The following is a 17,836-nucleotide window of genomic DNA, read 5'->3' on the forward strand; positions in this document are numbered from 1 at the left end:
TACATTTTGTATTAAAAAAACCCCCAAAACAAAAAAAAAATCTCAGTTTGCCAGAGATTGAACACCAAAGAATATGCAGGAATGGAAAATCTGTGCTGTTCTTGTGTCCATTCTCCCACTGCCAACTTCTAATGAAAAGCCTAAATACGGTGCGGTTCAGTTTTGTCCGAGATCCTATGCAAAATTTGAGAAATTGATGTGTGCAAAGGTACAGTCTGGTGCAATCTGAGAGGTGTTTTCAGTTTGTTCTTTAACTAGTATTTTAACTACTGTCTTAGGAGTCCCTTCACCATGAATTTGCTCATTCCGACCCTCCACTTCAGCTGGTATAGTTCCACTTTCCGCACCCAGGTCAGTTTCATTCCATCGTACCTTTGTTTCAACCACCCTTCTTGTTTCAAAAGGCTTATTGATCTTTAATTTTTAGTCAATGCGCTTTTCACTGTTTTTTTATCACTACTGGTTTTGAATTTCGTTCCTTACAACTACAGTTGTGGTTTTTCACTCACTGTAATTCCAGTTTTCATAAGTATTGTAATTCTCATTTTATTTCGTTTTTACTCTCAGTTTACTTTTTACCAGTCGAAACGTCGGTATTTTTAAATAAAGATCATTAGAAGACAAGGAGTACTGGTTGAACTGCCTTCTTTATTAATTTATCTATAGGAAAACTGTTATAACACTCAAAGAGGGAGAGCACGAGAAGGCCCCCCCCCCCCCTGCATCGAAAATTTTTGAGAAATTTATGCGTGCAATGGTGCAATCTGAGAGGTTTTTCAATTTATTTCACTCAAAAAATTGAGGACCTTCTTCTTTCTGTCCACATTTTTAGCAACTCCGCCCCGCCCCTTTAAGTTTTCAATTTTTTGAGTGACCCCATCCCACCCCAAACCTCCACATTTCTTCATTCCCCCGACCGTAAATAATGACGACTCCCTTATCGGACACCGCAATAATTTACGTACCTTGTGACACCTGTTTCTGCGAGCTCAGAATTGTTTGGCGGCTTCAAAATTATTGTCTTACATATGACATACTTCTGCGTCAAAGATTTTTGCATTGACTTCGGTTTAATTTGTGTGTCTGACTAATTTTGTAATCTCAGTTAGGAGAATAATTCTCATACCCGCGTTTCGTCATGATGCTACTTCCGGGTTCAGATACAGATCGACAGCAGGTCAAAGGGTGGACAGATACAGTCGATATGTCATCTTTATATATATAGGGGCAATTTATTTTCTGCGATATGAATAAACCGTACCATACCTATGCTGGACACGGAACAAGTTCACCAGGTTTGTAGTTGTTGAGCATAAATATTGCAATTGACCAAATATATTACAAGCGCTTGAAGTTGACTATCTTTGTGCAATCAAAAAGACAAGGATGAATCATAGTTACTATATCTACAAAGAGGGGAAAGACTTTGAATCGACATATTTCTGCCGTGTGTTTCCAGATAATACTTCAACTTGCAAACAATAACATCACATAATCACTTATTAATTTTTACAAGTGGCACTGATAAACGTTGACAATGCAACTACATACGTGTGTTTGTATGTGTGTATTTATGTATGCATCTATACATAATATAAATATGTGTGATTATATATATATATATATATATATATATATATATATATATATATATATATAAAATAACACAACGTACTTGAAATAATATATATAATAACACAACGTACTTGAAGTACAAAGTAATAATATCTGTTACTCAAGTTTCATGTATCCTGCAATCTTCAGACAGAAGTGAGGTTCGGACGTACCATACTGTTTATTATTTATCAAATTGTAACACCACCTTAGGGCCTAGAAATAGTCTGCCATAGGGTAGTGTACTTCTACCTTAGTCACTTATTTAGAGTACTGAAAGTAATAAGTCCATTGTCAATTTCAGGACCAGGGTATTTTGCTGAACCTCACATGATAAAGCCTTCCTCATCAATGGATTTGTTTTCTGCTTTAGATGGTGTGGAAATGAAAATATCAGAAGCATTACTAACTCCCAAGGTAGAATAGCGGTACTTTGCTTTTTTATCTCACTAGATGTGGTATTGTTGTTGTGATTCCTTTTACCAAACACAGGGGCTGTTTGTCATCTGAAATCAAACAATCAAAAATGCATTTTTACTCAATAATGTTTGGTATTATTATCTTCCTGTGTGACTAGCTAATCATGCACATTTCTCTACACACTGAGTCAGGGATCGACATACACATCCATCCACTATAACTTATGTTAAATTCTACTATCATATCGTTTGGAATGTCCATTTTCTCTGAGATGACAATCATTTTCACAAGATTTCAGTATCAAAGTTGAGCTGTTATTCATCCATTTTCAGGTGATGGCTCCGGTCAGTATGCCAAGTACAATGCAAGCAGACATGAGTCGATACCATGTAAGTACAGTCAGTGTGTTGTGATGCATTGCTGACAGAACATATCCCAACATGCATTGTTGTCAAACTAAAACAGCTGTTTGTGCCAATGATTAATAAGTTGTATTTCCATTGATATTATTACAGTGTCACCTTCTTCGATGTATTTATTCTCTCAGAAAAAAGATTTAAAATATTTGCCTCAGTTTGTTTGTTTTTATGTTGGAGACAAGATGTTTTTAACATTTTGTCAATTTATATGAAGTTATATCCTCTATCAATCACCACATTCTGTAGATAAATGCAGGTGTGTAATTATGGGAGCTATGCCCTCATCACTACAAATGTAAAATGTTGTCAACTTTTTACGTATGCAACAACTTCTAGTATTTCCTCGTAGTGACAAAGCAGGGCTCGAAATTAACTTTTTACCCTGGTAGTCCACTTGGGCTACCATTTTCTGAAGTTGGTAGCCCAGTGACAATGGCTGGTAGTCCATGAATATTTTAGTTTAGTGATACTGTACTCATCCCAGTATAAGCCCCCCGGTTCAGCAACACAAAGTGGCAGTAAAACTAGGGGCTTCCACTCGAGAAACCCCATGTTATGTGTCATGAATGCTTAATTTATGCTAATTTATGTGCATTTTAACACTTTTTATCACTTTCAAAATCGGCTTATACATCCAAAGAAATTGTTACTTGAGTAAAGAAATACAGAAAAAAATATTCTCATGATCTTTATGAATTGGTATGCCTTGTTACGCCCAAGTCTCTCAATACAGAACGTAATACATTGATACTGATCGACAACCATAAATAAAAGACAGCGAAACTCAGCCAAGCGTAACTGACACAGTGTTTTATTATTACTATTTCAAATCAAACAGATTACACGATCACTTGATACAGAAGTGACAGTTTTGTGAAATTTCAGCATCAAAACCCCAAAACTAGACACAAGTACGTCTTGTATGCTGCCAACAAACAGCATAGTGTGAACTGGCATGCAAAGACTGCACACGGGAAAGCAACTCAACATTCTAGTATCAAACGCTCTGCATCTTGTGAAAACAACAACATTACAATGAAAATTGTAATAGTCACCAGAAAAAACTCTTCACAGATAAAAGGATAATTGCTTCAAACAAATGAAACTGCATGTTGACTGCATTTAGCTCGTCCCAAAGTGACGGACATCGCACGCCAAGCATTTCATGTCCCAGGCTTTGGTAGTCCGTGTGGGCTACCATTTCATGGACTTTGGTAGCCCAAGGGAAAAGCTGGTAGTCTGTGGACGCCGGACTACCGCTAATTTCAAGCTCTGCAAAGCATCTCAGTCTCAGGATTTTGAAGACCACAAATATATTTCACAAACATCATATTATTAGATGTGGGGAAGTATTCACTTACTGGAAATTATTTGTTGAATAATTCATTTCAGTCACTTTGTAAGTGTAATACCAAATTAATTTTTCTTTTCTATTCTTTTCTTTTTTCAGTATGACTTCAGTTTTGAGTACAGTGTACTGGAATCCCCAAGCAATGGACTTTGAACATTTTAAGTCAATTTCAGTGCATTATTTTAAGCACCAAAATGCCTATGGTTTGATCATCAGATTCTGCATGGCGAGGCTGAACACCAATACATATAACTCTGGAAATTACAAAGAAATGACAAAATTTTAAGTAAACAGTGGTGCATGTATTTGTAGAAGGATGATGGCTCAGAGCATTTTTGAGAAAACTTTTCATTGTACGGTAACATGGGAAACATGTTCATATGTTTTTTTCACATTTGTTGACTCTAGGTAAATCGCAGATTTATTTGGATGCGAGTTCCCACAGTAGCAGTGTTATTTTTCATAGCTATATATTCCATGAATTAAAAAAATGGTTTCAGCTAAATATCACAAACAGTTCCTCATGAGGTCGAAATTTACTAGGGTGACTATCAAACTGCATTCAATAAGAAATTCTTCGATAGTCAACATATCAGTTTAATGTTCTTTGCAATCAAAATATCTTTTTTCAAACATATTTTTACAGGAATAATTGCTGATCTGTTTTGACATTCCTGGTCTAGTACAGATAAACTCTCAGAGAAAAACATCAGTTTGGTAACGACGATATTTACATGAAATATTTGCAAAACTTTGTGGCAATGAAGGATGAAGGCACGAAAACTGGGATCTGGAATGCAAAAAATGCTAGTACGGAAGTGCCACATTTGGAGAGCGCCCTCTTGTGTTTGATTTGGTCATATTTGGACGGCGTAACCTCAACAGAAGGAGCGAAAGGCTTCTCTGCGTAGGTTAAACTGGCCGTCGTTTTCCAGTTTTCTTCCATTCAATAATTTAGGAAAACCTTACCTTATTGGAGAGACATTGAAGCACAGACTGTCACCAACACACAAGAATACCGATTACTCTGCCAACTATTCAGTTTACAATCTGAAGTTTACATGTCATAGCCATATTTAACCATGATGGAGGTATAAAGAATCTACCATTCAATAAAACCGTTTTGCTGCATCTTTGAAAGAAGACCATCTATATATCGTGAACGGTAAATAATTTGCAATAATAAAATTATTGATATAATAAGATGAAGAACCGTGGCATTTCTTTTCTATTGCTTACAGCAAGTTAGATATATATATCTTGGCCATCGTGTTCTGCAACTTTCAGTATCATCATATGTTGCATTTTCTAATGTAAAAACAAAGCAATGTGAGTAAACACTACTGGGAATCGGTCACGGTTCTGCAATCAAATAAAATCATACGGAAAAATATTTATAAAATGATACATTTCCAAAAATGGTCAATTGGTAAGCTGTATTCAGTCTGTCTTTATTGTTCTTAGGTATTTCAACTAGTATCAACTACGTGTGGTAGATGAGTAAGTGCCCGCCCAGCCGTGCCAGTCACCCACTCACGTTCATAAAGCTTTTTGTTTACATTCTTTCGCCCACCTTGTGGCATTGGTGTTTGAGGGCGATCCCGGGTGACGTCATCGTATGCAGTGCGCATGCTCAAAGTGTAGAAATCCATTTTGAACCGACAGGTTTCGTACGTATCGAGGTCGGTATAGTGCAGTGTCCAGTCACTTCCTAATAACTGTCGCGTGTTGCTGTCTATCTCTATATTTCAATGTCGGAAGGATTGGATAAATATTGCCATATTACGGTAAGTAAGTCTTTAAAGTGAAATTGCCGGTATCCATACGTTCGTTGTACAGTGATCGAAGTTAGTCTATCCTTCTGTGTTTCGGGTTCATTCCCGCATGATGTAAATATTGTAACGATCGCAGTTCCATTACTACGGCATTAATGTTTTTTATTGCAAAGTTACACAAACCTTAGCCCCTATCATGAGTCGAATTTTGCGATATCACACTCTCGTCGAAATTGTAATAATCTCTTCTGACGTAGGAGAGCGCCATGCCATCGCCAACGTCCAGTGTTGCTAAATTTTGCCTGTGCGTGCAGCTGGCACATTCAGTGGAACGGTTCCCTTCCTACCGTCACGGTTATTCAAAACATTGAGGTAGAGATATTACCTATTGAGGTAGTTGCGGAGATATCAGATATCCAAGACTGTAACACTCACTTTTTCACTGTCTCTTACCAAAGTTATAATGTTACCGATTCTTTTCGGTCTCGCCCTTTTTGTAACTCTGAGTGAAAATAAAAGATGACATTCTGTCACCAAAACCATGAACTGCAGCAAGCTGCAAAACTGACTTTCTGACCAAACTTTTTCTGAAAACTACCTTCCGTCCGAGTTTCCGAATGAGTATTTTACCAATCTCGATTATTCGTTGCTAGAGGATGGGCATGGAAATGCCGTTGTTCCAGGCTTATGTGATTTTCAGCTGATTTAGTCATTTACGTGTAACTTTTGCGACGTTGTCAGTGTCACAACAGTCCAAGTTATGTACTTTCGCTTCATCATAAGAGTATGACCATGGGTTATTATGTACAATACCGGTGGGTACCCCGCCCCCTGTGTGGGGTACGTTGGTATGTTATCTACGTACCTACCTACCTACCTCACTCACAAGTGATTTTCTACATAATATTAGGGTTACTGTCGTTTTTGTCAATAACCCTGATTATATCACTCAATTCAGGTATAATTTCAAATTTAATGTTATAAATCATTCACTTATTTTTTGAGCAACTGGTAATTTGATCTACATGCATAAGTTGAATCCAAAATTCTGACTTAAGCAAAATACTAGGGAGACATATTTCTTTACTTTTAGTGATTTTAATCCCACAGGATAAAGTTATGGTGCTGCCAAAGAATGAGAAAGTACAGTGTTTTGTCCCTGTAATTTAATCGAATGATCAAGTTACACTGGATTATGTAAATTCCAGTTCTGCATCTCTGCGTAATGAACTATATGTTGTAATGATATCGCACAACTGTAACTTATTAAGTTAAGACAGAGCACACAGTATTGAAACTCGATCAGCAAAGACAAGATACTCTTACAAAGGAAATCTGTCAGAAGAAAGTACCAATTAATGAGTGTCTGATGTGAAACTTAAGATGTTGAAAACAAAAACACCAAAACTCGTGAAAAATAGGTGGATTTAATCGTGAATAAAGTTTGAAAATTGAGTTAATCTTGAGGAATGTAACATTAATTTAACTGTATTTTGAGAAATTATGCACTGTCAATCTTTGTAAGTATCATCAATTGGAACTTGTGCAAATATGATTTAGTGTGTGCTCTTGTGTGTATGACATAACTGTGAAATTCAGGAAGCCAATAAGGAAGATTAAATATGTTTATAGCAATAAAGCGTGATAAAACAAATAATAATTTATCTCCTGTATGTTACTTTAGGCATCTTTTAGAAAATCTGTTGTTTGATGTAGGTGGTTGGTCAGGGTTTCACGCAAAATGATGAGAAACAAACATCTCTTTTGATGTATCTGATTATGATATTTCTTGTGGAACTGTCAAGTCCCCCCTTTTAGAAATACATAAAAAAATAGTGAACATATTATTATGATATTTACATGGTGTTTTATTTCTGTGTTTGTTTTTTTACCTGGCAGGAGGGTAGGTTTGAGGAAAATTTGATGGAAGCAAAGAAAGAATTTTATTCAAGGGTCTTTGAAAAACTTGTTTTGTGGAACAGTACTTTATTAGAGTTTTCTTACCACCAGTGTCAAGTTTTCAACCATGCTAGAGCTGCTTTATTGTTATGTTTGCATTGTACTTGCCTGTGAAACACTCCAGTCATTGTTTGGTTTCAAATGAAAGCTGCATGGAAGAACAAGGAACAAAAACTGGAAACTTGTAGCAAATATTACACAGTTTATAGTCTCAGATACAGTCTTTTGTGACTTTAGTAGACAATTAACATGTAAAACCCACGTTTTCTCTTCAGAGTGTTTGTTTTACTTCCTTCCGGTCCGCGTTTTCAGTCCCTTGCTTGCAGGTCAAATAGGCACAGACATTCTTTTATTCAAACCACAGTGCGGCTTTTTTTATGAAAAGAAATGATGTCAAGCCTTTTAATCCAGTGTCTGTCTGTTGTTTGTTTTTATTTATTTCTCTTTTGTAGATTTCTCGTTCGTGCGTGTAAATTTTCTTCAGTCACCATTTTAATTGCCCAGTGTTAGGATGAATAAAGTATTGATTGATTGATTGATTGAACAGCTGCAATTCAGAAATCATTGAATGGCAGTTAAATGAGTTGTAAGCGTATTTTTGAAACTTTAATTTAAGATTGAAAAAAAAAATGGTTTTAAATCCTTTTTGATTATCAATAAAGCCAGGAAAATGTTATTGCGACTGTTTAGGGGAGCAAAAAAATACAGACAAAGATGTAATTAAGAGGTTTATCACCTCAGCAGCTGTGAGTTTAGTTTTGGCCATCTGCCGTTACAGAATGATATCATTTAGGTTATAGATGATGTCATACCATCATTACACAGCTAACATAGCCTAGAGACTGGAGTAGACATGCATAATGAAAGGGTCTCTGTTATCTATGTCATGTCTGATTTTATCATCTCACTAGTCAACATTTAGGTTTGGTTGGAAATGTCTGATAGAGCCATCGGTGCTTGGGATGTCTGGCTTTTGCTCAGCACGTACATGTAGCAGGAATTCAGATGATCAGAATGAGTGAAATTGAAAAATGTATAGGCTGTGATGGAAAAAACATTGTAGAAGACAGGAGAGCTGCTGGGTACTGTGTAGAAAGATGTCATGTTGAGAGCAAATGAAAGAAGTTGTCTCAAAATCTTCTCAGGGCCTGCGGGTTTTTTATGTAAAATACTACTATGAACACATCTGGTAACATGTATTTCCCCTTGATAGGCAGATTTTTGTAATACTTAAATGTATGTAAAAAATGCCACAGAATTTGACATGAAACGGGAAACATTTAATATGTGAAGAGTTGAACGCTAAAATCCCTCCAGATTAATCTCAGAGAAATATGAAGTTAAACCTGTCATTTCAGATTATGCTCGAAATGAAATTAGAATATGTGTGTCTGGTATTTACATAGCAGGTTTCCATTGCTATTGCCTGAAGGTAATGTGAGGTCATTGTAACATGATATCTCATATTAAAAATGTTCCTGTTGTGAAGTAGGTGTTTTACAGGGATAGGGTTTCTCACTATGCTTTTAGATACGTGCTGTGTCGTCACATAGATTTTCATGTCAAGACCTTTTTGTGACATTTATGATAGTCATGAATGAAATTCAAAACAAGTTTTGTACGTGAAAGCAAATGCTTTGAAGATTCGCATTTGAGACACAAATCGCAATTTTCTGAATACAGGACCTGTACAGAAAAAAATAAAATTGATGTGGATATATGTACTAAAAATGCTTTGTAAAATCAGGTAGATTACTTTTCAAAGTTGATCAATGGTAAGATTTTCTCAGAGAATGAAGGTGCCTTATGTTGGCTTTTTAATACAAACTGCACACTCACAGTAACACTGGAAGTCGTAGCTTTGTTGAAAGGTGAAAGTGTGTTTTCGATGATAGCGTTGACAAACAAGTCTGCTCTCCAGCCTTGCTATTTTGACATTGTAACCACCTGTATATAGACTTTTGTAATATGGGAAAAGGGGAAGACTGGATATGCCTAAGCTTTCTGATAAATATAAAGATTAGCCTTATTATTCATTCAATTTTGCCAATAAGGAGATATCACATGGATTTGGGTGCAAAACCTAGGATCCTATAGGATCAGTTAATTTTTTTACACCTGAGAGTTGTCCAGAAAACCTGGGGCAATTCTATTTTTGTCACAAATGAGGAACTTCAAGGAAAAAATGACAATTGATGAGGATGTATATTTGGACATTGATGATTGTGTAAACATCAAAGTCCACACCATGTAAATGTATGATAACTGTAGTAATGCTTTCATTCCTTGAATTTTTCATTGAAACATATGACATCATTGAGTAACTGAAAATGCAATTCAGAATGTGTACAGTGCCTGTACCCAGAAGTAAGTGGTGAACACTATTTTCCTGTATTCACATTGTGTGTGTTACATCATACGTCTTTGACACAGGCATTATGATGGTCCTGTTTGTCCATACTTTCTATTGTCCGTGCGGTCTCATTTTATTTCACCTACCGGCCAAAATCATTAGCAGCTTCTGTCAGAGGCTGAATTTGTCAAAAAATTCACCGGCTAGGTCCTCAATCATTCAATACGTACAGACATGTAGGCTAATTCACATTATTGTTCACCTTGCAGGTCTACATTCTGGGAATGTCTTTCTAGCTGTGCAATTCAAAATACAAAAGTTTACTATTGTAGTAGATTGACATCACCTTCAAATGTATAACATTATCAAACCAGATCATAATGAGTATGAAGTTCCTCTGGATTAAAAACTCAACCTTCAACTCAGTGCACACCTGTTGTGTATTATGGGTCTGTGTAATTTTCTGGTTTATACAGTACAGTAAACTTTACTGTAATAGATAGGAAAGCCAGAGATATTTAGCTTTTCCCCCAGTCTAGGAATTTCAACACAAATGATGTGTAATACGATAGGTTTTTGAACACCAAAGTCATATCTTCATATTATCATTCATTATACGGTAAGTCTGGCACAGACTTAAAATATCTCTGATGTAGTCCCTAATTAGCATTTAGTATTGCCTCAACCCCAAAACCAGTATGATTGAACTTACTACAAATAATATTTCAACTGAATAAGTGTTTTGTTTTTGATTATGATTATATATTCATTACTATAAATAGGTAAACCAGCCTTCTATCAAATGACTAAAAGAGCCACATAAGCATATCTAAGAAGTGTACATTCATACAACTTCAAATGTACAAACAGTGGAACTTTGTTGTATGACTCACTGCAATACATTCTTGTGTTAAGGTAGTTCATACCTTGAAATTGCAGACTTAAACTTAAGTTCAAATTTTCCTCGAGCAGACTAAATTATTCCCTTTCAAAATCAAGAATAAAAATCAAGGGTCACCAAGCAAAATTTGGTACCAGAGAAACAAATTACAGTAATTTGAAATTCAAAATGGCCGCCATCCATATTAACTCTATTGGGAAAAAAACAAATTTTGTATTTTCACAAAATAAGCTGATGAAAACATTAGTTACTCCAATATCTTCAAAATGAGTCCCCACAAGTTGTAGACCAAAAGAATATTATTTATGTTGATAGCCTGAATGTTTGTCCCTAAGGCACATTGTCCCTTACACCCATTTTGGACTTAATATAAAAATCTAGCAACATATTTGTTAAATTCATTTAACAATTGCAATTGCAAAGGAGAGCAAAAGACAGAAACACCTCATAATCTTCTTAACACCTTAGTTAATGCCAATCCGGGGCATTTTTGAGTGAATGTTTAAGAATAAAAAAATCCATAAATGGGTAAGACCATCTGCACACCAGCATTAAATCACCTATTTAATTTAATGTTAGTGCTTGCTTGTTTCACATTATACTTTCAATCTACATTATCAGGAAATTTGTTCAGTATATCATCATGGGTGTACGTATGATCAATTATCAGGTCTGTTACACACTTAATGTAATTAGACGTCACCATAATGTGAAATGTGTCTGTTATGTGATTGGAGAATGGTGCCAATGTCTAGCATTATATTAGTATGGTCGAAGTCTCTTCTGCACGTCGTGTATAATGTGTTTGTAATCAGTTGAAAGTTTTCAATATTTGAAAAAATTAATTCAATGACACAGCAAGTTTTGAAGCTTTAGGTATAGGGCAATACTTCCTGGGGCAAAATAATCCAGGTATCTAGTGATAGAGTCCTCATGTGGGAAAAATCTGTGAAAAGTTTCAAAAGATTGTGTATAATATGTTGACATTTTTCCCTCAAAGGTGATAGCAGTTCATTCCTTGCTGAATAAATTCCATAACTTTATACTAAGTCTTTTAACCCTCAACTTCCTTGCTTACTTCCATGTGGTTTAATCATCTGGTATCTATCAAACTTGGACACTGCAATTACATGTATTGTAGGCCACCAAATGCCAAGTAATAATAGGCTTGTTGATATATCTTATGGAGCAATGTTGTTTAATCTTGAATTTAAATCATTGAGGAGGGACATACATGAAGACTTGCTCAATAAAATTCAACCTGACTTGTATATAGTATAGCAACCAGGTTTTGTGGTGTGTTCTTCCTGTTCCACATAAACTTGCATTTGCCGGTTACCAGTACCATCAGTGACAAATGGGCAGTTTCTCTACTGTCTATATCAGAATTCCTTTTGCATTGGCTTGTAACACTATTTTAAGCTATGAGTGTGACGTTGATTTGCATTGGCAGGCTTGGTCAAGTCTAGGCCGACACACCCATCTATACATGTATCACGACAATGCTAAAAATCTGCAGACTGTCTTGTAACCTTGAAATATAAACCATCTTTTTTCTCTTTTTCATTATTAACCATCTGTCTGGCGTCCAAGGGAAGTCTAAGATGTCACAGATCAAATTATAGGATTTCCTCCAGAAGCCGTAACAGACCTCCTTGATGAATTTTTCTGTATTTTTCTGTCTTCTATACATAAATTCTGCATCGTCACTAGATTCATATACTGCCATTTTGACATTCCTCACATTTTTTTCAGTTATACAAATTAGAATACTTTTATAAACATAATCCACCATACTGTAACATGGAAACAATTGCTAACAAGCTGTGTGAAACCCAGATCTGCCGATATATGCAGATATTTATTTATTGGAAGCTGCCTGACAAGTGAAATACAAGCAGTACATCATGTACCGGTAGTCTGGTGCCATAGCACCTCTGGCATGTTATAAATGATGTCATATCTATTGATACCCTTTCCATGTAGCGTCCTAGACATGTTGGTATGACACACAGTATCTCTTCAAACAACTTGCAAATGTGGATCTATCAATCATATTTTGTACATTTTAAAATAGAAATATTGAAGTCTGCATTGTCTCTTTGCATTGCTGTGCGTTAGAATGTAGTTTCTATGCCTCTGAAAGTAGCGTACTTGCCCTGAGGTGAATCATACTCTGATCTGAGGAAGCTGTAATTCTGTGTTACATTTGTAGATGGATTCTGTTACATTACTCATCTAGCTGAGTTTCCGGATTAATTGGAAAGTTAAACCTCATATAATATCATTACCAAGATTGTGTGCAATTATGATTTATTACAACATGGTCAAATTAGATTAAAATCCCATCATGTCAATATTTATGTCCCAGATATTGTGCATAATTGCAAGAGAATACCTATAGTAGAAGTATGGTGTAATTGTCAGTAGCAGGTGATCATGTTTGATTATTATGGTGTTGGTTATTAGAGACTGGTGTATGGCTGTCAAATGTACCGTATTGTGTCTTGCTAATAACCCTATCTAATCATGAGATACAACACTTTACAATGATAAACTTTGCATGAAAAGGAAATTTTATTTTGATTTTTACAAGCAAGCACTTTTATTGGAGCTCTGCATCAACATTTGCCAGTTCAGCTTGTTTCTCTTGTATTCTTTTATTGGATGACACAAATAAATTGTGCCCTCCAGCCTACAACATCTTTGATTTACTTTTAGGTTTGTGAAATTTGTTTTAGCCAATCTGTGCAATTTCACTTGATTTCATCTGATTCAAAGAGAACATTTTGGCATCAGTGGTGCATGAATTTTACCCAGAGGGTATTGTGATGAGCAAATCGAGTGATGTGACGTCTCAGACCCCATTTGATTGTTGTGTTTGATTTGGACTGAGTGGGATTCAAGTTGCTGATCCCTGAATCTGAAGAACCAGTGGACATTTGCCATTGATTCCCATCAATTGCTAAATTCACTGTGTCTGTACATATGAGTGTAATATGAACTGTGAAAATCCCAAAATTCTTGCATTTATTAAACATTGATGACTCTCTTCTATTTCTAAACCCGTCATTGTTTTTAGGTTTACATGTGATTTTGCCCATTTTCACAAAATAAAACACAAGATACAGCTTTAACCCTTTTCCTGCCAGTCCATATTCCACCACCAGGTCAAGATGGTTAAAATTAATGAAACACAACATATTCCATATGGTGTATTTTAACATAATACTGTACATTTGAAGGCTGTTGAAAACATAAATACTGTAAACTTGATTTTTTTGGACTAAAGATGCTATAACATACCAAGCCAAGTGGGTGAAAATACGTCATGTTTTGGCGCAATACCGCTTTTTACTGACTTGGCTGATGGGGAAGTAATAGTCTAAATACTGTCTGGCAGGAAAAGCTTTAAAGAAACCCTAAACAGTGTCCTGAGTCAGTATTTCAGAGGTGGTGTACAGTACTTCTAGACGACTGCATGTAGATTTCGTTTCGTGAACATTCTGACATGTACGGTACTTGATATTTTTGTACCAGTATTTCCAGACAGATGTCAAAAAGATAACGTCACCCAGCACAGAGTTTATTATAAGTATGAGCAACAAAGCAAATGTTGTATTGTGGTACAGTTCACATTAAACCTTTCTTGCCCATATCCCTGTTCAGAGGTCCAACTTTGCTATAGAAAACAATAGGGTTGTACCAATTGCATAGTGGTAGAATAGGGTTGTGCCAATTGCATGGTGGTGAAGGGGTTCTGAGTATGTTGGTAGGTTGTAAGGGATTGATTTCCACAAATATTCCAGATCGCACATATCATACATGGTTAAATGTTTACTCTACTTTCATAAAGTTTTACAGAGAGTATGCCTTTTACACTTGCCTGTTTGTTAACACCCAGTGTTACAACACACATCAATGATGTGTCAACTCACACTAAACATTGGAACAATCCAGGTGGTTTCACGTTTGTTGTTAGATCATTCTAAGTACTTGAAAATGTCAACACAGAGAATGTAAGCAGAGGAAAGAGAATTGTAATTCACTGATTGTTTAGATCAGACAATACAGCTCATGCACCTACAAGAATTTTTAATTATTCTTTAAAATTTTTTGAAAAATACCATATGATAACTGAGTTTCCATAGTTTATTTTCAAGGAATACTTCAGTTTCAAGAAAGGAAACACACTAACATCCAGCACTAACTTTTCACTAAAACCATTGGTTTTACATTGGTACCAGGTCTATTTTATAGATTAACCTCTGGTATAGCATGTGTTGAACAATTCTCTTGGGAAATGCCTAATCACTTCCCTTTAATATTATTTTTTTTATTCATTTCAGAAGTGTCATCAAAATTTTAAAAGTTTCAATAGAGATCATGAATAGAATTCGAATTTGCAACTCTTTTTCATAAAAATCGTTTTTTTTATCAATATCAAACGTTTCCTTTCACGTTTCTCATTCTCTGGCCCACATGGAAGTGAGTTGCCCTTGGTGATCACTTAACCATCGAGGTGACAGAGTTTCCTGAAATTTATTCCTTGAGTTTATATAGTGTGCACTTGAAAAAATCCCTCAGACTCACACAATGTTAATTGAAAAAGACCGTAACAGAACAACATTTTAAACAGAGACACAGTGAAGCAAGTAAACATTTTCATAATAATACACTGGGCATAATACTCACGGAAAAATATATTGACAGGTTTTTCTCAAAATCAAGTTCAATGACCTAACATTTTGAAAGGTGTATTCACATTGCTGTGCGGTAGTGCCCAGCTTTAATCCACAGTTAAGCAGAGTAGACTGACCAGAGCATCTGCTTCTAAGTAACCATTGCAGCTCTTACTGCTATCCTGTTGGAAGAAATAAAAAGTGAATCTGCTTTATAATGCTCTCAAAAGCAAGTCATCTTGTGAAAACAAACCATTTTCGCCAAGTGTAAAAAGGGAAAAAATAAAATTCTTGATAAGGAAACTGTAAACTAACAGGATGCTTGCGATAAATACACAACCATCAGCATCATTCATAATAATTTCCAGAAAAAAATGAGCACCATATTGATGTGATAAAAATCCATTTTCTCAGTCTGTGTCAGTTTGTAAAATATAATATTCTTTTTTATTTGAACTTCAGGCACCATGGAAGTTGAATGATGTTTGATCTGATTACAGACACAGGTTTATTCCCATGTGAGTGTCTTGTAATGCAGGGATTCAACAGAACCACTCGGGGGTTGGTGATAATATCCAATACTGGAATGTCCTGACCTGGTGTGTTTGTGCTTTGGCAGCAGAATTCATCATTTTCATTCCAAGGCAATTTTGAAGCAACAAAATTCATGTGGCACCTGTCGCAAGAATACATGAAATATCGGTTGAATATTTACTGGATGTGAAAAAATGTCATTTACACCTAATTCCTGGCTTTATGGAGCCTTACGATAAGGCTGTAGAGAAAATGAAAAACATTTGTTGAAGGTTGGCATATTTGAATAATGAAAGCCTTGTTTCTCTTTCACTTTTTAATATCATATATAAAATGTCCATCTATCAACATGTTTGCAGACACAGATGTAGTCTGTCTGTCATTGAATATTTCCTCTTCCTGTTGTCTGTGTTGTGGATATTTTCTTCCCTTTTTGTCCTGGCACATGGCCCACTGTGACTGTGTTTGGCATTCCCATGAGGAAGGCCTGATAGACTGAATTTCAGCCAAAGCAATCATTGAGTAGACACTCACTTTCAAATGAGGATCATAATCATCTGACGGCAGTGTGTCTTGAATTTAAAATGTACCATCCATTTGCCTGTAAGTAACCTTTTTGTACAATATCCAAGTACAGTGTTCACATGCCTGTTCAAATCAACACATCTTCTGTGATATGTCCATCAGAGGGGCTGTACACTGTCATATATATATATATATATATATATATATATATATATATATATATATATATATATATATATATATATATATATATATATATATATTTATATATAAAGTGAACCATTGGACACTTTTTTTCGATAAAGTGAACCATTGGACACTTTTTCGCAAATTGATTGATAGAGGTATTCCGAATTTTATAGTTCGTATGTTGGTTTATTGGTATAGGCATCAAGAATTTGCTGTAAGATGGGGTTCAGTTTTATCTAAACAGTTTAAAACATGTAATGGTGTGAGACAAGGAGGTATACTTTCTCCACGTCTTTTTTCAGTTTATGTTGAAAATAAATAAATAAATTAAAATTTAATATATATATATACTTCTGTAGGGTATACAATGACTGAAGGGATCTGAAAAGTGTGCCAGAAATCACTGATGCCAGAGTGAATACAAAACACCCTAAAGAGCAATCCCTAAAAGGATGTACTCTCTGTTTCAATATTTCTGCAAGCTTTGGTACAAACTAAAAGATTGCAAGGTCAAGGAAGAATGAAGGTTTCGCATGAATTACTTGATGAAAGTACCGGAGGTCTTTGATTGGACACCACGCTACATATGCTATGACATTATTGGTAATTGCAGAACACAAATTCACTTCACACATCAGTGCATCTGACAATGCTACTTGACAGACACTATGAATCAGAGTTACCCAGCTTCAAAGATGCAGTTCAACTGGATCATCATGTGACTCCTTGGAGTACACACTGTACGAGTATATGCATGTTTCACCCACATAGCCTGACTTTGATGTCCAATGGGATACATGCTAACTGTGTACAGTGATGTTATGGCATGATGTTCCCTTCACTGTATGCCATTGTGAATTGAATATACAGAATACATGATAGTCAGAATGGACAGTACTTTCTCAAATGGGCATACACATGTACAGCCTGGTCAGCCATACTTCATTAGCAAAAGTAGATAGAATAGCTGGTATGGAGACCTGTCCCAACTGTTTGTTATGATTGTAACTATGATTCCAAATTTGACTTTTTAAAAATATATTTTTTTGGAAATATTTGTTATGGTTGTAACCACAATTTGAAACTTAACTTTTGAAAAATAGCAGGTTTGGTT

The 17,836-nt window shown here is 35.6% G+C and overlaps 1 protein-coding gene across 1 annotated transcript in view; it reads left to right on the forward strand.

The window, feature by feature from the left end:
• The first annotated feature begins 5,435 nt into the window (after nucleotides 1–5,435).
• LOC139121079 (OTU domain-containing protein 7B-like) overlaps nucleotides 5,436–17,836 on the forward strand; it is a 51,691-nt gene continuing 39,290 nt past the window's right edge. Inside the window, exon 1 of the mRNA XM_070685703.1 lies at nucleotides 5,436–5,591. The gene's annotated coding sequence lies outside the window, so the exon portion shown is untranslated. The remainder of the gene's footprint in view (nucleotides 5,592–17,836) is intronic.

Source organism: Ptychodera flava, chromosome 21, assembly GCF_041260155.1.
Source record: "Ptychodera flava strain L36383 chromosome 21, AS_Pfla_20210202, whole genome shotgun sequence".
NCBI lineage: Eukaryota > Metazoa > Hemichordata > Enteropneusta > Ptychoderidae > Ptychodera > Ptychodera flava.